Here is a 25698-nt window from a genome sequence, read left to right on the forward strand (position 1 = left end):
TGACAGTGCAGCACTCCCTCAGTACTGACCCTCTGACAGTGCGGCGCTCCCTCAGTACTGACCCTCTGACAGTGCAGCACTCCCTCAGTACTGACCCTCTGACAGTGCGGCACTCCCTCAGTACTGACCCTCTGACAGTGCAGCACACCCTCAGTACTGACCCTCTGACAGTGCGGCACTCCCTCAGTACTGACCCTCTGACAGTGCGGCACTGCCTCAGTACTGACCCTCTGACAGTGCAGCGCTCCCTCAGTACTGACCCTCTGACAGTGCGGCACTCCCTCAGTACTGACCCTCTGACAGTGCATCACTCCCTCAGTACTGACCCTCTGAAAGAGCGGCACTCCCTCAGTACTGACCCTCTGACAGTGCAGCACTCCCTCACTACTGACCCTCTGACAGTGCGGCACTCCCTCAGTACTGACCCTCTGACAGTGCGGCACTCCCTCAGTACTGACCCTCTGACAGTGCGGCACTCCCTCAGTACTGACCCTCTGACAGTGCGGCACTCCCTCAGTACTGACTCTCTGACAGTGTGGCACTCCCTCAGTACTGACCCTCTGACAGTGCGGCACTCCCTCAGTACTGACCCTCTGACAGTGCAGCACTCCCTCAGTACTGACCCTCTGACAGTGCGGCACTCCCTCAGTACTGACCCTCTGACAGTGCGGCACTCCCTCAGTACTGACCCTCTGACAGTGCAGCACTCCCTCAGTACTGACCCTCTGACAGTGCAGCACTCCCTCAGTACTGACCCTCTGACAGTGCGGCACTCCCTCAGTACTGACCCTCTGACAGTGCGGCACTCCCTCAGTACTGACCCTCTGACAGTGCGGCACTCCCTCAGTACTGACCCTCTGACAGTGCGGCACTCCCTCAGTACTGACCCTCTGACAGTGCGGCACTCCCTCAGTACTGACCCTCTGACAGTGCGGCACTCCCTCAGTACTGACCCTCTGACAGTGCAGCACTCCCTCAGTACTGACCCTCTGACAGTGCGGCACTCCCTCAGTACTGACCCTCTGACAGTGCGGCACTCCCTCAGTACTGACCCTCTGACAGTGCGGCACTCCCTCAGTACTGACCCTCTGACAGTGCGGCACTCCCTCAGTACTGACCCTCTGACAGTGCTGCACTCCCTCAGTACTGACCCTCTGACAGTGCAGCACTCCCTCAGTACTGACCCTCTGACAGTGCGGCACTCCCTCAGTACTGACCCTCTGACAGTGCAGCACTCCCTCAGTACTGACCCTCTGACAGTGCGGCACTCCCTCAGTACTGACCCTCTGACAGTGCGGCACTCCCTCAGTACTGACCCTCTGACAGTGCGGCACTCCCTCAGTACTGACCCTCTGACAGTGCGGCACTCCCTCAGTACTGACTCTCTGACAGTGCGGCACTCCCTCAGTACTGACTCTCTGACAGTGCGGCACTCCCTCAGTACTGACCCTCTGACAGTGCGGCACTCCCTCAGTACTGACCCTCTAACAGTGCGGCACTCCCTCAGTACTGACCCTCTGACAGTGCAGCACTCCCTCAGTACTGACCCTCTGACAGTGCGGCACTCCCTCAGTACTGACCCTCTGACAGTGCGGCACTCCCTCAGTACTGACCCTCTGACAGTGCAGCACTCCCTCAGTACTGACCCTCTGACAGTGCAGCACTCCCTCAGTACTGACCCTCTGACAGTGCAGCACTCCCTCAGTACTGACCCTCTGACAGTGCAGCACTCCCTCAGTACTGACCCTCTGACAGTGCGGCACTCCCTCAGTACTGACCCTCTGACAGTGCGGCACTCCCTCAGTACTGACCCTCTGACAGTGCAGCACTCCCTCAGTACTGACCCTCTGACAGTGCGGCACTCCCTCAGTACTGACCCTCTGACAGTGCGGCACTCCCTCAGTACTGACCCTCTGACAGTGCGGCACTCCCTCAGTACTGACCCTCTGATAGTGCGGCACTCCCTCAGTACTGACCCTCTGACAGTGCGGCACTCCCTCAGTACTGACCCTCTGACAGTGCGGCGCTCCCTCAGTACTGACCCTCTGACAGTGCGGCACTCCCTCAGGACTGACCCTCTGACAGTGCGGCACTCCCTCAGTACTGACCCTCTGACAGTGCAGCACTCCCTCAGTACTGACCCTCTGACAGTGCGGCGCTCCCTCAGTACTGACCCTCTGACAGTGCAGCACTCCCTCAGTACTGACCCTCTGACAGTGCGGCACTCCCTCAGTACTGACCCTCTGACAGTGCAGCACACCCTCAGTACTGACCCTCTGACAGTGCGGCACTCCCTCAGTACTGACCCTCTGACAGTGCGGCACTGCCTCAGTACTGACCCTCTGACAGTGCAGCGCTCCCTCAGTACTGACCCTCTGACAGTGCGGCACTCCCTCAGTACTGACCCTCTGACAGTGCATCACTCCCTCAGTACTGACCCTCTGAAAGAGCGGCACTCCCTCAGTACTGACCCTCTGACAGTGCAGCACTCCCTCACTACTGACCCTCTGACAGTGCGGCACTCCCTCAGTACTGACCCTCTGATAGTGCGGCACTCCCTCAGTACTGACCCTCTGACAGTGCGGCACTCCCTCAGTACTGACCCTCTGACAGTGCGGCACTCCCTCAGTACTGACTCTCTGACAGTGCGGCACTCCCTCAGTACTGACCCTCTGACAGTGCGGCACTCCCTCAGTACTGACCCTCTGACAGTGCAGCACTCCCTCAGTACTGACCCTCTGACAGTGCGGCACTCCCTCAGTACTGACCCTCTGACAGTGCAGCACTCCCTCAGTACTGACCCTCTGACAGTGCGGCACTCCCTCAGTACTGACCCTCTGACAGTGCGGCACTCCCTCAGTACTGACCCTCTGACAGTGCAGCACTCCCTCAGTACTGACCCTCTGACAGTGCAGCACTCCCTCAGTACTGACCCTCTGACAGTGCGGCACTCCCTCAGTACTGACCCTCTGACAGTGCGGCACTCCCTCAGTACTGACCCTCTGACAGTGCGGCACTCCCTCAGTACTGACCATCTGACAGTGCGGCACTCCCTCAGTACTGACCCTCTGACAGTGCGGCACTCCCTCAGTACTGACCCTCTGACAGTGCGGCACTCCCTCAGTACTGACTCTCTGACAGTGCGGCACTCCTCAGTACTGACTCTCTGACAGTGCGGCACTCCCTCAGTACTGACCCTCTGACAGTGCAGCACTCCCTCAGTACTGACCCTCTAACAGTGCGGCACTCCCTCAGTACTGACCCTCTGACAGTGCAGCACTCCCTCAGTACTGACCCTCTGACAGTGCGGCACTCCCTCAGTACTGACCCTCTGACAGTGCGGCACTCCCTCAGTACTGACCCTCTGACAGTGCGGCACTCCCTCAGTACTGACCCTCTGACAGTGCAGCACTCCCTCAGTACTGACCCTCTGACAGTGCGGCACTCCCTCAGTACTGACCCTCTGACAGTGCGGCACTCCCTCAGTACTGACCCTCTGACAGTGCAGCACTCCCTCAGTACTGACCCTCTGACAGTGCAGCACTCCCTCAGTACTGACCCTCTGACAGTGCGGCACTCCCTCAGTACTGACCCTCTGACAGTGCGGCACTCCCTCAGTACTGACCCTCTGACAGTGCGGCACTCCCTCAGTACTGACCCTCTGACAGTGCGGCACTCCCTCAGTACTGACCCTCTGACAGTGCGGCACTCCCTCAGTACTGACCCTCTGACAGTTCGGCACTCCCTCAGTACTGACTCTCTGACAGTGCGGCACTCCCTCAGTACTGACTCTCTGACAGTGCGGCACTCCCTCAGTACTGACCCTCTGACAGTGCAGCACTCCCTCAGTACTGACCCTCTAACAGTGCGGCACTCCCTCAGTACTGACCCTCTGACAGTGCGGCACTCCCTCAGTACTGACCCTCTGACAGTGCGGCACTCCCTCAGTACTGACCCTCTGACAGTGCGGCACTCCCTCAGTACTGACCCTCTGACAGTGCAGCACTCCCTCAGTACTGACCATCTGACAGTGCAGCACTCCCTCAGTACTGACCCTCTGACAGTGCGGCGCTCCCTCAGTACTGACCCTCTGACAGTGCGGCACTCCCTCAGTACTGACCCTCTGACAGTGCGGCACTCCCTCAGTACTGACCCTCTGACAGTGCGGCACTCCCTCAGTACTGACCCTCTGACAGTGCGGCACTCCCTCAGTACTGACCCTCTGACAGTGCAGCACTCCCTCAGTACTGACCCTCTGACAGTGCGGCACTCCCTCAGTACTGACCCTCTGACAGTGCGGCACTCCCTCAGTACTGACCCTCTGACAGTGCGGCACTCCCTCAGTACTGACCCTCTGATAGTGCGGCACTCCCTCAGTACTGACCCTCTGACAGTGCGGCACTCCCTCAGTACTGACCCTCTGACAGTGCGGCGCTCCCTCAGTACTGACCCTCTGACAGTGCGGCACTCCCTCAGGACTGACCCTCTGACAGTGCGGCACTCCCTCAGTACTGACCCTCTGACAGTGCAGCACTCCCTCAGTACTGACCCTCTGACAGTGCGGCGCTCCCTCAGTACTGACCCTCTGACAGTGCAGCACTCCCTCAGTACTGACCCTCTGACAGTGCGGCACTCCCTCAGTACTGACCCTCTGACAGTGCAGCACACCCTCAGTACTGACCCTCTGACAGTGCGGCACTCCCCTCAGTACTGACCCTCTGACAGTGCGGCACTGCCTCAGTACTGACCCTCTGACAGTGCAGCGCTCCCTCAGTACTGACCCTCTGACAGTGCGGCACTCCCTCAGTACTGACCCTCTGACAGTGCATCACTCCCTCAGTACTGACCCTCTGAAAGAGCGGCACTCCCTCAGTACTGACCCTCTGACAGTGCATCACTCCCTCAGTACTGACCCTCTGAAAGAGCGGCACTCCCTCAGTACTGACCCTCTGACAGTGCAGCACTCCCTCACTACTGACCCTCTGACAGTGCGGCACTCCCTCAGTACTGACCCTCTGACAGTGCAGCACTCCCTCACTACTGACCCTCTGACAGTGCGGCACTCCCTCAGTACTGACCCTCTGACAGTGCCGCACTCCCTCAATCTGGAATCTGTGCTCACATCTCAGGAACAAAATTTGAAACAAAAATGTTTTGACTCCAAATTGAGACAGTTTCTCGCTCAGTGATCTTCACAGATTGCGGAGCGGGGAATATGGGAATATGGGAATATGGGAAGATATAGCTGCCCATTAGGATATGTGGTTTTTTTTAACAAGTATAACCGCCGGTAACAGCAACAAAGGGTTAATTTTGGACACAGCTCCAATGCAAAATATTCAAGCACCTGGGCAATCGATTTGAAAAATGTAATGAAATGAAAATTACTTATTGTCACGAGTGGGCTTCAATGAAGTTACTATGAAAAGCCCCTAGTCGCCACATTCCGGCACCTGTCCGGGGAAGCTGGTACGGGAATCGAACCGTGCTGCTGGCCTGCTTGGTCTGCTTTAAAAGCCAGCGATTTAGCCCAGTGAGCTAAACCTTTGAGACCGCAACCCCAAATTTGAAGGTGACCGTGTTCTGTGAACTGCTTTTCAAAAGTGCCCTTGGCACGAGTGGGTTGAAACAGCAGGTGGAGAGTCGGGGAACGCACGGGGGGAGAATTGGTGGGTCTTAACTGCAGGAAAAACATTGCAGTGCCGCTCCGCGCTAACTTCCTCAGTGAGACAGATGATCAAACCACAAAGCTACATGCCCGGCATTTTGCTGTTCCACACACCCAGCACCTTCCGCACCACCAACCGCTGGAGGTTCTCCGCCCGCCCGGGAAGCCAGTCGAGAGACTGGGCGGAGGGGGGTCCCGTTATCCCATTCAGCCCGGGAGAGGGGATTACCTGTCCTGCGCCATCCCGCCTCGCCTCGCCGACCCCGCGGATTACGGCCGGCGCCGTCTAGACGGAGGGCGACAGCTCGAGCGGACGGGTTGGACGAGCACCTGCAAACTCCAGCAACATCTTCCTGTTCGCCGACGTCACGATGCCTTTGGTCGCAGAGTCTGCACGAATCACTAAATAACTGCAGATACAGCATCGCTTCAGAGAGAGAGAAAGAGAGAGGGAGAAATACTCGTGGTTGCCAGGCAACGGAACGAGAGAGATTTGTTCATGCAGAGGATGGAGAATGCCCTTCTCTCTTTGGCACTCTGCTCATGGTAAATATTTCAGGCACCATGAGCGATGACAGATTGGAGCTCCACTTGCCCCTCACGGGAGCAATGTCCCCAATCCGATGGAGTGCCTAAATGACCAATTTAATTCACTCTCCGTCGGATTCTACCCATCCAAACTGCTTATTTATTTTTTGTTTGAAAATTTAGCATACCCAATTCATTTTTGCCAACTAAGGGGCAATTTAGCATGGCCAATCCACCTACCCTGCACATCTTTGGGTTGTGGGGGTGAAACCCACGCAGACACGGGGAGAATGTGCAAACTCCACACGGACAGTGATCGAACCCGGGTCCTCTGCACCATGAGGAAGCAGTGCTAACCACTGCACCACCGTTCTGCCCCCAAACTGCTTCTTGTCCATCACATTATTTGGGTGCCACGGTAGCACAGTGGTTAGCACCGTTTCTTCGCAGCGCCAGGGTCCCAAGTTCGATTCCCCGCTTGGGTCACTGAGATGAAATGCGCCGTCCAGAATGGTGCAGCAGGCTCGAGGGGCTGAATGGCCCACAAGGTCTCCTTCTTGTTCCTATTTCTTACGGTCTTGAGAGTGTAGAAATGTACTCAATAGTGCCACTTACTGGCCAGACCCTGTAACCGCACTGTGACCGTTGACATAGCAAAAGTGATTGATCCCTGAGTCAGCGCCCTGGATCCGAACAGCTGCAGTTACTGTCATGTCTTTGCGGGAAGATTGTTTATGATATCGAAGTAAATTGTCATTACTGATCACTACAAGAACATCTGTCTTGGTTACAGTGCCGGCGTTGAATCTTGGTGCGCATTACAGGAAGGTTTGTGAATGTTGTACAAGGTACCGTGTGGTTCGTACACTCCCTCTTCCTGTTGACATTTACACCTCCTTGCAGCAGACGCCGGGTTCTAACAGCACCCGTCTTGAGAAAGTGCCAGGTGTTGGCACGAGCAAAACCAGCTCTCCTGGCAACGATTCGCTGAAATACCCGTCGGGGAATCGCACCCCATCCAACTGGACAAACCATCTCATCAGGACAGGTTCTCACCTTGGCCAGCACCGTCCAAACCTGCCTCTGCCCCCCCCCCCCCCTCCCCTCCCCTCCCATCGAAGGACAAACAGCAGCAGGGGGAACGCCACCACCCGCATGTTCCCCTCCAACTCGCCCACCACCCCGACCTGAAAATGTATCGGCCGTGGGCGGCACGGCAGCACAGTGGTTAGCACTGTGGCTTCACAGCTCCAGGGTCCCAGGTTCGATTCCCGGCTTGGGTCACTGGCTGTGCGGAGTCTGTACGTTCTCCCCGTGTGTGCGTGGGTTTCCTCCGGGTGCTCCGGTTTCCTCCCACAGTCCAAAGTCGTGCAGGTTAGGTGGATTGGCCATGATAAATTGCCCTTAGTGACCAAAAAGGTAAGGAGGGGTTATTGGGTTACGGGGATAGGGTGGAAGTGAGGACTTAAGTGGGTCGGTGCAGATTCAAGGGGCCGAATGGCCTCCTTCTGCACTGTATGTTCTATGTACCTTGGGTCAAAAATCCCGGAACTCCCTCCCTAATAGCACAGTGAGAGTACCTACACTGCACGGATTGCAGCCGGTTCAAGAAAGGGGCGGGGGAGCTCACCCCCTCTTTATATAGGGGTGATAAACGCTGACCCTGCCAATCCCGGACAAATTCCTGCTTGTGGGATCTTGCTGTGCACACGCCAGCTGCTGCATTTCCCACACGACAGGAGTGACTGCGTTTCAAAGCGGTATTTCATTGGCTGTGGAGCGCTCTGGGACGATCTGGGTTCAGGGTAGGCGCTATAGAAATGCAAATTCTTTCTTGTGCTTGACTCCCATGAACACTGGGTCACCAATGGCGAATGGACACCCCACGTTTCTCCCACTCTGCAGCAAACCTGGAGGTTGGCCTTCCACTGCAGAGAGGGTTGGCTGATATAAAACTGGTCACCATTATACACTGGAAGACTGGATTTGAAAGTTTAAATGTGAACGTAAATCTATGGGCAGCACGGTCGCACAGTGGTTAGCACTGTTGCTTCACAGCGCCAGGGTCCCAGGTTTGATTCCCGGCCTGGGTCACTGTCTGTGCGGAGTCTGCACGTTCTGCCCGTGTCTGCGTGGGTTTCCTCCGGGTGCTCCGGTTTCTTCCCACAGTCCAAAGATGTGCAGGTTAGGTGGATTGGCCACGCTAAAGTGTCCAAAAAAAGGATAGTTGGGGTTACGGGGATAGGGTGGAGGTGTGGGCTTAGGTGGGGTGCTCTTTGCAAGAGCCGGTGCAGACTCGATGGGCCGAATGGCCTCCTTCTGCACTGTAAATTCTATGATTCTATGAATAGGGTTCAGGATTTAGACTCTTTCTAACCCGACAACACTCCATCCTCCAACCACACGTCAGGCGACACTGTTCTCGCCTCTTCGGGTCTGACTCCGTGGACGTGCCGAAAATATTAAAATTCTTATATCTCCATCAGCATTACCCATGATAAACCCGCATCGTATGTTCAGGATGGGACAGGATTCATAATGCAATCTGCCTATGTAAACCAGTCACGGGGTAATTACAGCCTCCAGACTGTGGTGGCGCTGTGACACCTCAGCTTCAATCTTCCTGTTCCCTGGTAACTATTATTCAGACTCAATGGACTGAACAGCCCTTGAGAAGGTTCAGGCAATCTGCTCTGCTACAGAAACCAGCTGCTATAAACAACAATGTCTTGCAGCATCTTCAACATTTTCAAACATCTCAAGGATGTTCCAAGGAAGATGTTTCAAATCGAACTGGCATCGGGCCATGTAAAGAGGTATTGGGACAGGTTTTTAAGGAGAGCAGGAAGAGAGAGGTAAAGAGGAGGCGAGGTTTATGGAATTCCAGAGTTCCTGTGGCAGGGGGCACAGCCGACGAGGTTTGGAGAGATTAATGTTCATCGATGTGCAAGAGGCCTGTACGAGAGGACAGCAGAGATCTCGGAGGGTTGAGGGCCTGGAGGAGGTTATCGGGAAAGAGAGAGAGCGAGGAGAGGGGGAGGGTGAGGAGAGAGGGAGGAGGGTGAGGAAAGAGGGAGGAGGAAAAGGAATGAGGGGGGAGGGTGAGGAGAGGGAGGGGTTGAGGACAGAGGGAGAAGGGGGAGGAAAGAGGGAGGGGGTGAGGAGACAGGGAGGAGAGAGGGAGGGGGTGAGAAAAGAGGGAGGGGGTGAGGGGAGAGGAAGAGGAACGAGGGGAGAGGGAGGGGTTGGTGAGGGGGTGAGGTGTGAGGGGAGGGTGAGGGAGGGGTGGGTGAGGTGGTGAGGTGCGAGGGGAGGGTGAGGGAGGGGGGTGAGGTGCGAGGGGAGGGTGAGGGAGGGAGGGATGCAGTGAGGAGCAAGGGGAGGGTGGAGGAGGGGTGAGGTGCGAGGGGAGGGTGAGGGAGGGTGTGAGGTGCGAGGGGAGGGTGAGGGAGGGATGCAGTAAGGAGCGAGGGGTGGGTGGGGGAGGGGGTGAGGTGCGATGGGAGGGTGAGGGAGGGGGGTGAGGTGCGAGGGGAGGGTGAGGGAGGGGGTGAGGTGCGAGGGGAGGGTGGGGGAGGTGCGAGGGGAGGGTGAGGGAGAGAGGGATGCAGTGAGGAGCGAGGGGAGGGTGAGGTGCGAGGGGAGGGTGAGTGAGGGGTGAGGTGCGAGGGGAGGGTGAGGGAGAGAGGGATGCAGTGAGGAGCGAGGGGAGGGTGGGGAGGGGTGAGGTGCGAGGGGAGGGTGAGGGAGGGGTGAGGTGCGAGGGGAGGGTGAGGGCGGGGGTGAGGTGCGAGGGGAGGGTGAGGGAGATAGGGATGCAGTGAGGAGCGACGCTCAGCAGAGTACTGGATGAATCGAGCCTGAAGATAACGAAGGCCTGGAGTGAGGGTTCGAGCAGATGGTTTGACCCCACCCCCACCCCCGCCCCCGCCCCCACCGTACAGAGCGAGAGAGGAGCTGGAATCCTGTCCCACAAACTACACCCTTACATTTGTCAACTCCTGGTGACTGTTAATTGCCATGCCAGCAATAATCCCACATAAACACTCCTTAGTGAACTCTGACCCTGCCGGGGAGGCGAATCCCATTCCCAGTTCCGGTGGAGTATCCCTTTAAGAAACCATTCCCATTTCACAAGGAGCTCCTGTCTCTGTTCCTGTGAGGGGAATAATCACAGCAAAAAGCAAATCGCTCCGACCATTTATATCAGCCCACAATAAGTGAATCTCTGATCTGGAGTAGAGGCCGTGACTGACGTGTGGGGCCTGCGATGAGCAGCTTGAGAAGGTTCTGGAACTGGTTCCTGAGTTTAGCCCAGCTGGCAGAGAGGGGGCAGGAATTTTACAATCGCGGGCACCCACCTGGGCGAGAGGCACCCATAGGTGCCAATCAGCAACAGTCACTGCGGCTGAAAGGTGTTTGCTTGGGCGCAGTCACGCGTGTTTGTCTGGGCAAGACTGTGTGTGCCGGCACATGGCGTACACGGCATGCATGTCTGAATATGTGTGCACACATGTTTGTGCAAACATGTCTGTGTTCATGTGTTTAGACACGTGCACATGCATTTAGCTGTGTTTCATACCTGTGTATACATGCCTGCGCATGTGTTCACACATGCGTGGGTGTTCACACACGTGTGCACACGTCTGTGAGTGCTCATAGACGTGTGCGCCCATGTGTCTGCACATCTTAACACATGACTGCCTGTGGATGTGCGTGTATCCAGGCATGATGTTCAAACATGTGCACGTCTGTGTTCACGTGTGTGCGTGTCAGTAAGGCCGTGGTCAGTCTGTGACTCCTGATGGCCAGGATTGGCCAAGCTGTCGATGCTGCAGTTGGGGTTTTGCAATCAGTTCTATTCGATGGTGGAGATTAAACTTTGGCTCAAAGATAACATCTATTTGAAGCTGGGGGATGAAAGGGTTTGGGCACACGCAGGAGGAATGTCCGAGCAGCAACATATCAGGGGGCAGCCGCTACTCCCTGAGATACTCCAGTAATGGACATTTCAATCTTCTATACTGACTGAAACCACACTCTCCATCCCAGCCCCTCCTCCTCCCCACCCCTCCCCAGAAAGGAAGAGTGAGACACCCTCTTGTCAGTGAGTGATCCGACCCACTGTGACACAGCTGCTGGGAGTCTGATCGGAGAACCCACCATCTGTCACTAAAGCTGAGGCCAGAGCTGGGAGTGAGGAGAGTTTGGGAGGACACTGCACCCTGGCAAAAATGCCATCTGAATTAAGACATCCAAAACTGCCTTCTGACAGTGCGGCACTCCCTCAGTACTGACCCTCTGACAGTGCGGCACTCCCTCAGTACTGACCCTCTGACAGTGCGGCACTCCCTCAGTACTGACCCTCTGACAGTGCGGCGCTCCCTCAGTACTGACCCTCTGACAGTGCGGCACTCCCTCAGTACTGACCCTCTGACAGTGCGGCACTCCCTCAGTACTGACCCTCTGACAGTGCGGCGCTCCCTCAGTACTGACCCTCTGACAGTGCAGCACTCCCTCAGTACTGACCCTCTGACAGTGCAGCACTCCCTCAGTACTGACCCTCTGACAGTGCAGCACTCCCTCAGTACTGACCCTCTGACAGTGCGGCACTCCCTCAGTACTGACCCTCTGACAGTGCTGCACTCCCTCAGTACTGACCCTCTGACAGTGCGGCACTCCCTCAGTACTGACCCTCTGACAGTGCGCCTCTCCCTCAGTACTGACCCTCTGACAGTGCAGCACTCCCTCAGTACTGACCCTCTGACAGTGCAGCACTCCCTCAGTACTGACCCTCTGACAGTGCAGCACTCCCTCAGTACTGACCCTCTGACAGTGCAGCACTCCCTCAGTACTGACCCTCTGACAGTGCAGCATTCCCTCAGTACTGACCCTCTGACAGTGCAGCACTCCCTCAGTACTGACCCTCTGACAGTGCAGCATTCCCTCAGTACTGACCCTCTGACAGTGCGGCACTCCCTCAGTACTGACCCTCTGACAGTGCGGCACTCCCTCAGTACTGACCCTCTGACAGTGCGGCACTCCCTCAGTACTGACCCTCTGACAGTGCGGCACTCCCTCAGTACTGACCCTCTGACAGTGCGGCACTCCCTCAGTACTGACTCTCTGACAGTGCAGCACTCCCTCAGTACTGACCCTCTGACAGTGCGGCACTCCCTCAGTACTGACCCTCTGACAGTGCGGCACTCCCTCAGTACTGACCCTCTGACAGTGCGGCACTCCCTCAGTACTGACCCTCTGACAGTGCGGCACTCCCTCAGTACTGACCCTCTGACAGTGCGGCACTCCCTCAGTACTGACCCTCTGACAGTGCGGCACTCCCTCAGTACTGACCCTCTGACAGTGCAGCACTCCCTCAGTACGGACCCTCTGACAGTGCGGCACTCCCTCAGTACTGACCCTCTGACAGTGCAGCACTCCCTCAGTACTGACCCTCTGACAGTGCGGCACTCCCTCAGTACTGACAGTGCCGCACTCCCTCAGTACTGACCCTCTGACAGTGCGGCACTCCCTCAGTACTGACCCTCTGACAGTGCGGCACTCCCTCAGTACTGACCCTCTGACAGTGCGGCACTCCCTCAGTACTGACCCTCTGACAGTGCAGCACTCCCTCAGTACTGACCCTCTGACAGTGCTGCACTCCCTCAGTACTGACCCTCTGACAGTGCGGCACTCCCTCAGTACTGACCCTCTGACAGTGCGGCACTCCCTCAGTACTGACCCTCTGACAGTGCGGCACTCCCTCAGTACTGACCCTCTGACAGTGCAGCACTCCCTCAGTACTGACCCTCTGACAGTGCGGCACTCCCTCAGTACTGACCCTCTGACAGTGCAGCACTCCCTCAGTACTGACCCTCTGACAGTGCAGCACTACCTCAGTACTGACCCTCTGACAGTGCAGCACTCCCTCAGTACTGACCCTCTGACAGTGCAGCACTCCCTCAGTACTGACCCTCTGACAGTGCAGCACTCCCTCAGTACTGACCCTCTGACAGTGCGGCGCTGCCTCAGTACTGACCCTCTGACAGTGCGGCACTCCCTCAGTACTGACCCTCTGACAGTGCGGCACTCCCTCAGTACTGACCCTCTGACAGTGCAGCACTCCCTCAGTACTGACCCTCTGACAGTGCGGCGCTCCCTCAGTACTGACCCTCTGACAGTGCGGCACTCCCTCAGTACTGACCCTCTGACAGTGCGGCACTCCCTCAGTACTGACCCTCTGACAGTGCAGCACCCCCTTAGTACTGACCCTCTGACAGTGCGGCACTCCCTCGGTACTGACCCTCTGACAGTGCGGCACTCCCTCAGTACTGACCCTCTGACAGTGCGGCACTCCCTCAGTACTGACCCTCTGACAGTGCAGCACTCCCTCAGTACTGACCCTCTGACAGTGCAGCACTCCCTCAGTACTGACCCTCTGACAGTGCGGCACTCCCTCAGTACTGACCCTCTGACAGGGAGGGCAGCGCAGTTCCAGTTTACAAAATCCTCAAATAGTTTCAGTAAGAGAGAAATCAAGCTGGGAATGCAATGGGAATAATCCTGGCTCCTGGGAGAAGGGAATGTCACACCAGGTGTCATTACATCTTCAACATTTAAAAAGTTGAATCCAGATGAAAGATTTCACTGTAAGCAGTCCACGTCCTGGCTAACATCCAGATTCACAAGAACATATTCATATCATCACCACTGAAGCATGTTCTTGACATGAACTGAATTCCAGAAACAGTTTAGCATCCGCAACAATCTGTTAATTCCAATTCTTCCTCATGGATATTCCGTCAATGTCGGGGTTCTGTTGGGAGAGTTGCAATAGGCTGGGTGGTGTGTGGGTGGGGGTGTGATGGGGACTATGCGACCCTCACAGACAGAGGTGATTGGAGAGGAACATTGCTATTTCTTCCTTCACGCCCTTTGCACTGTTTTATCTGCAGATTAGCACAGGAGAGCTGGTGACTTTATTGCTGCCGTGTTATGTTGGAGGGTAAGGGAGAGAATCATGTGGCAAATGTGGCCATTCAGTCCATCGGGGCTGTGGCAGCCCCCTCTATACAATGAGTCACACATTCCTCGCTCTGCGGGTTTAATCTGTCCCGATGGAATCTGCTTCTCCCACACTTCCAGCCAGCACCTTCCCGATCACAACAACCACCATCTCTCCAAAACAATTCTCCTCATCTGACTCGCTGCTACTTTCGCCAATGACCTGAATCTCTGTCCCTCAGGTTACCGACTCTCGTACCCCTGGAAACAGATCCGTCTGCACTCGGTCACAATCCCTTCATTAATCTTTTCCTCACACTGTCCAATTCTGGATTCAGGCACAGAATAAATCCACTCAAAATCACACCTCGGCCTGTTCCGATTTTTAGCTTTGTCTTTGATAACGAGTGTACAACATTCTGACCCTCTGACAGTGCGGCACTCCCTCAGTACTGACCCTCTGACAGTGCAGCACTCCCTCAGTACTGACCCTCTGACAGTGCAGCACTCCCTCAGTACTGACCCTCTGACAGTGCGGCACTCCCTCAGTACTGACCCTCTGACAGTGCAGCACTCCCTCAGTACTGACCCTCTGACAGTGCAGCACTCCCTCAGTACTGACCCTCTGACAGTGCGGCACTCCCTCAGTACTGACCCTCTGACAGTGCGACACTCCCTCAGTACTGACCCTCTGACAGTGCGGCACTCCCTCAGTACTGACCCTCTGACAGTGCAGCACTCCCTCAGTACTGACCCTCTGACAGTGCAGCGCTCCCTCAGTACTGACCCTCTGACAGTGCAGCACTCCCTCAGTACTGACCCTCTGACAGTGCGGCACTCCATCAATACTGACCCCCTGTCAGTGCAGCTCTCCCTCAGTACTGACCCTCTGACAGTGCAGCACTCCCTCAGTACTGACCCTCTGACAGTGCGGCACTCCCTCAGTACTGACCCTCTGACAGTGCAGCACTCCCTCAGTACTGACCCTCTGACAGTGCGGCACTCCCTCAGTACTGACCCTCTGACAGTGCAGCACTCCCTCAGTACTGACCCTCTGACAGTGCAGCACTCCCTCAGTACTGACCCTCTGACAGTGCAGCACTCCCTCAGTACTGACACTCTGACAGTGCAGCACTCCCTCAGTACTGACCCTCTGACAGTGCCGCACTCCCTCAGTACTGACACTCTGACAGTGCAGCATTCCCTCAGTACTGACACTCTGACAGTGCAGCACTCCCTCAGTACTGACCCTCTGACAGTGCGGCGCTCCCTCAGTACTGATCCTCTGACAGTGCGGCACTCCCTCAGTACTGACCCTCTGATAGTGCGGCGCTCCCTCAGTACTGACCCTCTGACAGTACGACGCTCCCTCAGTAGTGACCCTCTGACAGTGCGGCACTCCCTCAGTACTGACCCTCTGACAGTGCAGCACTCCCTCAGTACTGACCCTCTGACAGTGCAGCACTCCCTCAGTACTGACCCTCTGACAGTGCGGCACTCCCTCAGTACTGACCCTCTGACAGTGCAGCACTCCCTCAGTACTGACCCTCTGACAGTGCAGCACTCCCTCAGTACTGACCCTCTGACAGTGCGGCACTCCCTCAGTACTGACCCTCTGACAGTGCAGCACTCCCTCAGTACTGACCCTCTGACAGTGCAGCACTCCCTCAGTACTGACCCTCTGACAGTGCGGCACTCCCTCAGTACTGACCCTCTGACAGTGCAGCACTCCCTCAGTACTGACCCTCTGACAGTGCGGCACTCCCTCAGTACTGACCCTCTGACAGTGCAGCACTCCCTCAGTACTGACCCTCTGACAGTGCAGCTCTCCCTCCGTACTGACCCTCTGACAGTGCGGCGCTCCCTCAGTACTGACCCTCTGACAGTGCGGCACTCCCTCAGTATTGAGCCTCTGACAGTGCGGCGCTCCCTCAGTACTGACCCTCTGACAGTGCAGCACTCCCTCAGTACTGAGCCTCTGACAGTGCGGCACTCCCTCAGCACTGACCCTCTGACAGTGCAGCACTCCCTCAGTACTGACCCTCTGACAGTACGACGCTCCCTCAGTACTGACCCTCTGACAATGCAGTTCTCCCTCAGTACTGATGCACTGACAGTGCAGCACTCCCTCAGTACTGACCCTCTGACAGTGCGGCGCTCCCTCAGTACTGACCCTCTGACAGTGCGGCACTCCCTCAGTACTGAGCCTCTGACAGTGCGGCGCTCCCTCAGTACTGACCCTCTGACAGTGCAGCACTCCCTCAGTACTGACCCTCTGACAGTGCGGCGCTCCCTCAGTACTGACCCTCTGACAGTGCGGCACTCCCTCAGTACTGACCCTCTGACAGTGCAGCACTCCCTCAGTACTGACCCTCTGACAGTGCAGCACTCCCTCAGTACTGACCCTCTGACAGTGCGGCACTCCCTCAGTACTGACCCTCTGACAGTGCAGCACTCCCTCAGTACTGACCCTCTGACAGTGCAGCACTCCCTCAGTACTGACCCTCTGACAGTGCGGCACTCCCTCAGTACTGACCCTCTGACAGTGCAGCACTCCCTCAGTACTGACCCTCTGACAGTGCGGCACTCCCTCAGTACTGACCCTCTGACAGTGCAGCACTCCCTCAGTACTGACCCTCTGACAGTGCAGCTCTCCCTCCGTACTGACCCTCTGACAGTGCGGCGCTCCCTCAGTACTGACCCTCTGACAGTGCGGCACTCCCTCAGTATTGAGCCTCTGACAGTGCGGCGCTCCCTCAGTACTGACCCTCTGACAGTGCAGCACTCCCTCCGTACTGACCCTCTGACAGTGCAGCACTCCCTCAGTACTGACCCTCTGACAGTGCGGCACTCCCTCAGTACTGACCCTCTGACAGTGCAGCACTCCCTCAGTACTGACCCTCTGACAGTGCAGCACTCCCTCAGTACTGACCCTCTGACAGAGCAGCACTCCCTCAGTACTGACCCTCTGACAGAGCAGCACTCCCTCAGTACTGACCCTCTGACAGTGCGGCACTCCCTCAGTACTGAGCCTCTGACAGTGCGGCACTCCCTCAGCACTGACCCTCTGACAGTGCAGCACTCCCTCAGTACTGACCCTCTGACAGTACGACGGTCCCTCAGTACTGACCCTCTGACAGTGCGGCGCTCCCTCAGTACTGACCCTCTGACAGTGCAGCACTCCCTCAGTACTGACCCTCTGACAGTGCGGCTTTTATAATTGCGTTTGTCCTTCTAGCCATGTAAACCCCTAGCAAGGGAAGACGGATTAAAGACGTTTACAATTCCTCACTATGAGTACAACTCTGCCATTCGATATCCATCAGGAAAAACGTTGATATTAGCTCTGCGTTGCCCAGAGGATTAGCGAGTGGAGGTTATGAAATGAAATATGTTGCCGAATAACAGATTGTTTCTATTAATGGTGCTGTGCTGATAGAAATCACGGTGCTCCCTGACCCCTGGTCTGGGTTTCATTAAGATCCCAGCAAACACCCTTAGCCCCTCCGGGTCTGAAAGGACACCCTGGGCTTCAGAATTCCCGAACAACAGATCCACAACTAAAGCTTCAGCTTCCTTTCCGCACTGCATGGGAACAGAGAGAGAGAGAGAGAGAGGGAGGGACACTGAAATCTCACCCGGATGTGGTCTGGGGTTCCGTGTGGCCTCAGGGGGTGCGCTCTGAGTCTGAAACATTGAACCAAGTCCCATGGAGGCGCAAAAACCATCGCTGTGAAAGGTGTTATAGGCCAGGGTTTAGAGAACCCCAAAGTGTAGCATGGAGTTCACCTGACCCACAACTTTTACTCGATTGTGGTATGGGGAGCACACGGCCCACTCTACAGGTGTGGTACAGCAGAAATGGAAACGTATTTTTTAAAGCGAAACAATGTTTATTCTATGAAGTCAAGTTAACCTTTTTAAAACATACAGTGAACATCTTGGCAACCATCAATTCAAATACAACCCAAAGAATACAACGCTAAGTAATCCTTCAAGCTTTCCTTTTAACATCCATAAGACTTAAAACACCTTTTACCAGAAGCAGATCAGGTTAAAGTCACTGCTGTCAATAGGATCGATTTACAGTCTTTAGATTACAGAGAGAGATTCATACCCCTCCTGGCTGTGACTGCAGCTCTCCAGCTCTGAAAACGAAACTAAAATAGACCCTGCAGCAAACAGCCTAAAACAAAAGTAAAAAGCTGACAGACAGCCCAGCTCCACCCACTCTCTGACATCACTGCAGTAATAAACACCCATTTCTTCAAGGTACTCTCACATGACAAAGGCGTAACTGTTGCCCTCCCCTTGGTAGCCGGTCCGATGCATCACCAGCAAAAAACAATTGCATTTATTTTTTTATTTTTTCATTTTTATTTTTTTAAATTTAGATTAGCCAATTATTTTTTCCAATTAAGTGGCAATTTAGCATGGCCAATCCACCTACTCTGCACATTTTTGGGTTGTGGGGGCGAAACCCACGCAGACACGGGGAGAATGTGGAAACTCCACACGGACAGTGACCCAGAGCCGGGATCCAACCTGGGACTTCACCGGCGTGAGGCGGTTGTGCTAACCACTAGGCCACCGTGCTGCCAACAATTACATTTATATAGCAACTTTCACAACCCCAAGACATCCCAGTAACATTTGCAGCCAAGGAATTATTTTCAAAGTATAGTTACCGTCACCGTAAACCTGACAGCCTATTACCACACAACAAACTCCCACAAACCTCGGTTCCATCATTCCCTCCATCCCAAATAGTCCGGTTTTCTCCTGATCAGCCTTGCCCAATGGCCTCCATCGCCCTCCCAAATTGCCAGGTTTTTGGACCAAGTTTGAGCAGCGATTTGGGCAGAAGAGGCTCAAACTGGAACCAGTCCACTCAAGAATCTACGCACAAACTTACCCAGTGGCGTGGGTCCCACCCCCACAATCCAAAGATACATAGAACATACAGTGCAGAAGGAGGCCATTCGGCCCATCGAGCCTGCACCAACCCACTTATGCCCTCACTTCCACCCTATCCCCGTAACCCCTCCTAACCTTTTTTGGACACTAAGGGTCATTGGATCATGGCCAATCCACCTAACCTGCACGTCTTTGGACTGTGGGAGGGAACCAGAGCACCCGGAGGAAACCCACGCAGACATAGGAAGAAGGTACAGACTCCACACAGACAGTGACCCAGCAGGGAATCGAACCTGGGACCCTGGTGCTGTGAAGCCACAGTGCTAGCCACAGTGCTACCATGCTGCCCGATGTGCAGGGTAGGTGGATTGGCCACACTAAATTGCCCCATAATTGGGAAAAAAATGAATTGGGTACTCTAAATTTATTTTTAAGAAACGTATCCAGTGGCCACCACTTTGAATAATCAAGATGAGTGACTCGTTCCCTGATTGGTCGAACTAATGTGCAGCCATATTACAGGAATTAGGAGCAGACGTCGGCAATTCAGCCCTTCTCGCCTGCTCCATCAATCAGATCATGGCTGATCTCTCCCTGGTCTCAAATCCAACTCCCCACCTGTTCTCCATGTCCCTTTAACCTGTTTTTAAATCAGAAATATATCGATCTCCTTCTTGAAACCATTTAATGACTCAGACTCCACCGCACTATGGGGCAGCGAGTTCCACAAATTCACCACCCTCTGCGGGAAGTAGTTCCTCCTCATCTCAGTTCTAAATCTACCATCTCTCAGCCTATATCTGTGACCCCCTCGTCTACCTTGCCCCACAAGGGGTATATTGGAGTCTGCACGTCCTCCCCCTGTGTGCGTGGGTTTCCTCCGGGTGCTCCGGTTTCCTCCCACAGTCCAAAGATGTGCGGGTTAGGTGGATTGGCCATGCTAAATTGCCCATAGTGTCCTAATAAAAGTAAGGTTAAGGGGGGGGGTTGTTGGGTTACGGGTATAGGGTGGATACGTGGGTTTGAGTAGGGTGATCATGGCTCGACACAACATTGAGGGCCGAAGGGCCTGTTCTGTGCTGTACTGTTCTATGTTCTATGTTCTATTTGGTCTATGTTTACTTTATCAATTTCTCTTAGTATTTTATACACCTCGATCAGATCCCCTCTCATCCTTCTAAACTCCAGCGAGTCTGAGCCCAAACTGTTTAATCTCTCCTCGCACGTCAACCCTTTCCGCCCCGGAATCAATCTGGTGAACGTCCTCTGAACTGCCTCCAACGTCACCACATCCTTCCTCAAATAAGGAGACCCAAACTGGACACAGCAGTCCAGATGTGGTCTCGCCAACAGATGACTCGCTGACCCACACTGGCTCCCACGCCAGCAACAGCCTGGCTTTCAAATTCTCAATCATGTTTGTCAATCCCTCCCTATGGCTGTAACCTTCTCCATCCCTCACCACCCTCTCTGGGCTCCTCTAACCCTGGCCTCTCGATCATCCCCCAATTGTAACCACTCCATCACTGGCGGCCATGGCTTCAGCTGCCCGGACCCTGAGCTCGACAATCCTCTCCCAAAACCTCTCCCGCCTGGATCTCTTTCCTCTTTTAGGGCATTCCTTCAAACCTACCTCTTTGACAAAGCTTCTGGCCACCTGTCCTATGCCCTATTGCAGCTCAACGCCATCGTTTGTTTGGTATGTTCTTCCGAAGCACGTTGGGTATGTCATACTGCACTGCAGGTGCTATACAAATGGAAGTTGTTGTTGGGATCAAGACCCGAATGGGACCAATAAGGTCAGGAAGAGAATGATCATTTCCTCCGCTACAAGGGAACAGGGTCTTAGAGTTAAACTGGTTTGCAGCAAATCAGGAAGATAATTCTCCACTTGGCATGGCCAGGTTCAGAGGAGCGAAGACGCAGAAATGAGTTAAGGTGTCTGAAAGGGAGCTCGTTTAAATGAGGGGTGTGGAGAGGTCAGAGCTGTCGCCGTTTATAAAATGGGGGAATGGACGCTGGAAGCGTGGAAGTCTCCTGCAACGCTGCAAACCGTGCGCCAACTTTGCAGGCCGTGAATCGAGCCTGGGCGTCTCCTGGGTGATGTCCCCACTTAACAGGTTCCCCCCAGGGTTCACCCTCCTGGAGGCCGACATTCGGAGTGAATCGACCCGCTCAGCAGGTGTGGGAATGCGGGGATGGAGCTGGACTGAGATGCACCGCACGGTCAAATAGCCCAGAATTCCCGATTTCCCACTCACACAGCAGGAATCTGGGGTCCGATGGTAGCCGTCCACTGCGTCCTGACGGGAAAAGGGCCTGTGCTCCGGGATTTGCGGGGATCGTTTCTCTCGGCAATGAGGCAGTAACCACCCAGAAATCTCGGAAGTCCTCCCGGCCCACAAACAGCCGCTGTAACCTGGGAGTGAAACCTGTTCTGGGAAATTCTCAATGCAAGGATTTGCAGAAGAGAATCAGAGTGGGCTTCCAGGAGTAAATAAACTCCACGACGAGGAGAATCAGTCAGTGCTCTCATACCCATGGCCGGAATTCTCTGGCCGGTGGGATTCCCATTCCCGCACACCCCCGTCCACGGGTTTCCCGACGGCGTGGAGTGGCTTCAAGGGGGAATCCCATTGACAAGCAGCGGGAGTAGAGGGCGGGAAGCTCCCTTCCGGGGACTAAGTCCCCACGCCAGCGGGAAAGCCGGCGCCAACCACTCTGGCGTCAACAGGCCCCCCAAGGTGAGGAATTCTCACCTGTCTCGGGGGCGAGGTGAACGGCGGAGGAGTTAGCGCCGCTCCAGCCAGCGCCGAATGGCAGGCACAAGTTTGCGCATGCGCAGAACGGCTGTCGTGATCTTTCGCATGCGCGGAACCGGATGTCGTATATTGGCGCATACGCAGAAGGTTTTCTTCCCCGCGCCGGCTATGGTGGAGCCCTACAGGGGCCGGGGCGGAAGGACGATGTTCCCCCACGGAACAGGCCCGCCCGCAGATCGGTGGGCCCCGATCACGGGCCAGGCCACCGTGGGTGCCCCCCCCCCCCCCCCCGGGGGTCGGATCCCGCGCCCATGTCGACTTACCTGCCAGGCCCCGCCGTGTGGGATTATGCGTAACCCACGCCGGTGGGACTGGTCAAAACCGGACGGCAGCTCGGCCCATCGGGGCCCGGAGAATTGCCGGGGGGGGGGGGGGCTGCCAATGACCCTCGACCGGCGTGCCGTGAACCCCGACCCGGCCTGAAAAACGGCCCCGGAGAATACGGCAGCCGGCGGCGGGGCAGGATTCACGCTGCCCCCCCCCCCTCGGAGATTCTCCGACCTGGCGGGGGGAGTCGGAGAATCCTGCCCATGATGTTTAGAAAAGCCATTCTTTTATTTAACACTGCTCTTCTATCCGCGATTCTACCCGCTGGCGGGTCCCAGGAATTCCTCTGCCACTCCTGCCGTCTCCTGCCGAGTCGGAGGGTCAAATTTCACTCCACCGGGTCAGAGGTCGTCGCAAAAGGAAAAGGTGTCGATTGTTGACACCGCAGCTTCCTTATTCAGGTTGCTGAGGCGACATGCATGTTGTGGTCTCGAGTATGGATAATGATGGTCGAGGTCCAACATTCTGTCCATCGTGTGGTTGACTAGGAATCTCTCCCGCTGCCCCCGCCTGGCATTGGCGGGAGCTGGAAGGATTTACAGGTTGACGCACTCGGCCCGTGCGACCACGTTGTGAACACAACGTCCCTGACCATCAAGTTCTGGGCTGGTAAACCGAGCCCGGAACTATCGTCTGGCCGGTAGAGAGACACTAACCCACTGCCCCACGAGACCTTGTAATAACGGTTCTGAATCTACCCAGTTGAAGCATTTCACGATCTCAAAGGTGGCTATCACGGCGCCTCTTTGACCTCAGAAGGGCCTCAGGCAGTTCCTGATTGGTGCAATCCTTCAGCTCTGGTATCATTCGTACAAATCTCTTCTGCACCTTCTCCAGTGCCTCCCTATCTGTCCTTTCCCGAATATGGAGACCCGAACTGCATCCAGTATTCCAAGTGTGGTCTGATCTATTCATTGCAGTGTTGATGTAAGCCTACTTGTTACAGTAATAAAGATGATTATTATTGTAAGTTTTTTTTTATATATATATAAATTTAGAGTACCCAATTCATTTTTCCAATTGAGGGACCATTTAGCGTGGCCAATCCACCTACCCGGCACATCTTTGGGTTGTGGGGGTGAAACCCATGCAGACACGGGGAGAATGTGCAAACTCCACACGGACAGTGACCCAGAGCCGGGATCGAACCTGGGACCTCGGCGCCGTGAGGCAGCAATGTATTACAAGTTTAACATAGCCACTCTGCTTTGGGTTCAATCCGCCTGGATACGAAGCACGGTGACCTGTCAAGGCCACAGTGGAAAAAGAACAAAGCAACGCGTCCCGATTTAACGATTCACGTGTCTGCATCTTGCATCGGTTCCTCTGCCCCGTTTAGACCAGGAACGTTCAGCTTCGCTATCCTTCTTTGCTAAAATGCACCACCTCACGTTTTTCCTGTGTTCAAAATCATTTACCGATGACGTGGCCCTTCTCCCAGTTTATTAACATCATCTGCGGGCTGGGAAATAAACAGAAGCAGGAGTAAAAAAAAGCGAAGGTCCATAACTGCGGCAAAACGGGCAAGGTCCGTCACTTTGGTCAGCAGTTTTAAGGTCACGAACGGTAGAGTGGGCGTCTTCTCGCCCCCTCCCCCCCTCCCCCCCCACAACCACAGGCTCGTTATTTTCTGATGCCAAGAATTCTATAAATGGAAACGGCTCACTGACTCACAAAACGTTCCAGGAAATATCTGCTTTATTAAATGAGCCAAAAGAAAATGCTTGGGAGCAGCCAGACAGAGTGGGAACTATCCTGAGTCGGAAGGTCGGGAGTTCAAATCCCACACCAGGGACTTTGGCATGGAGGAGCTGACATTCGGCACAGCCGGGAACGAGTGCTGCTGGGTCCTGTCTCCCCCCCCCCCGCCCAGTGAGAGACTAAACCGGGGCCACGTCGTCCCTCTTTGGGATGGTCAAAATCTACCAAAATGTTCACGCTAATAATAATAATCTTTGTTATTGCCACAGGTAGATTTACATTAACACTGCAATGAAGTTACTGTGAAAAGCCCCTAGTCGCCACATTCCAGCGCTGGAGAATCCCCCCGAACGGTCCACGCCGCCCCGACGCCGGCACGCGATTAGCCGCGTTGTTGGTGCACCGCCGGTTACGGCCCGCTCTGCGCGGCCGGCCCACCGATTCTCCGGCCCGGATGGGCCGAGCGGCTGTGAGAAAAGAGCCGGGTCCCACCAGCGCCGTTCTAACCCGCTCTGGGCCGGCGCGACCTCGGCGTTGAAGGGTCGGGTGGCGGCCTATGGGGAGGGGGTAAGGGGGGGTCCGACCCCGCGATCGGGGCCCACTGATCGGCGGGCCGGCCTCTGTGGCTGGGTTCCTCCTTTCCTACGCGCCGGCCGCTGCGCCATGTTGCGTCGGGGCCGGAGCATTGAAGGAGGCCGCTGCGCATGCGCGGATCCCGCAGCGCACAGTTCACGCCGGGATCGGCGGCAGGAGTGGCGCAAACCGCTCCAGCGCCGTGCTGGCCCTCTACAGGGGCCAGAATGAGTCCTGGGAGCGGCCCGTTCACGGCGTTTACGACGGAGCGGACACTCTGCCGCGGGATTGGAGAATCCCACCCCACGTGTTTCTTACCTCTGGGCCAAATAGTTCCCCCCTCATCCCTTCTGCCTCCCCTCGCTCAGAGGAATCCGAGGGGTGAGTGATACCTCTTCCCTCCCAGCTCATTCCAGTACCTGGCTGCCCCCCTCGCCCCCACCCCCCCACACACACACACACACTGAGTGAGAGCGGGGACGGAGGTCGGGGAGGGGGGGGGGGGGGTGGTTCTGGCGGAGCAGGCGCTCCACGCAGGAGGGAATTCAAGCGTTAACGGGGATGGTAAACCCCAGGACGTGCAGAGTCTGGGATTGTGTAAGGTGCCCGCGTTGGATGGGGGGGGGGGGGGGGGGAGACCAGAGGAGGGAGCTCGGGGTTAAGAGAGAATTAAGGCAGGATAACGATAGTTAGAAGCCAAGGTGAAACGACACACAGAGCCTGGAGTAGACACAACAGAGATTATGATTCTGTATTTTGTCTGCTCCACACATCTCTGTCTCCGCAATCTCGCTGACAATCAGCCATAATATTATGTTTCAGCTTCCAGCGAGCAGGTTAATATCTGGGCAATATTCTGACATCCCGGAATGTTACGCTCCAGCGGGAATGTCATCAAACGAATGCTGAAATCAAACTAAAGGCTTAAACGCAGAATGGCGCAGGACATACTGGAGGCCATTCTGCCCACCATGCCGGTGCTAGCTCTTCGACAGACCAATCCAATTACCCCCACTGTCCCTGCTGTTCGCTCACAGCCCCCCCCCACGACAGTTTTTATTCCCCCTTTTTCAAATATGTGTCCGATTCCCTTTTGAAAGTTGTTGCCAAGTCCGAGCAACTTGAGACCTCACGAATAGGATGAATCTTCTCAACACC

The 25698-nt window shown here is 55.6% G+C and overlaps 1 protein-coding gene across 2 annotated transcripts in view; it reads right to left on the bottom strand.

The window, feature by feature from the left end:
* plekhg2 (pleckstrin homology domain containing, family G (with RhoGef domain) member 2) overlaps positions 1-25698 on the bottom strand; it is a 148010-nt gene that overhangs the window by 113619 nt on the left and 8693 nt on the right. The window contains exon 1 of one of the 2 annotated variants that reach the window (XM_038785932.1): positions 5898-6047. The exons of the other annotated variant lie outside the window; for it this stretch is intronic. The gene's annotated coding sequence lies outside the window, so the exon portion shown is untranslated. Of the gene's footprint in view, positions 1-5897; positions 6048-25698 lie in introns of those variants that run through there. 2 annotated transcript variants of the gene reach the window in all.

This window comes from Scyliorhinus canicula, chromosome 27 (assembly GCF_902713615.1).
Source record: "Scyliorhinus canicula chromosome 27, sScyCan1.1, whole genome shotgun sequence".
Lineage (NCBI taxonomy): Eukaryota > Metazoa > Chordata > Chondrichthyes > Carcharhiniformes > Scyliorhinidae > Scyliorhinus > Scyliorhinus canicula.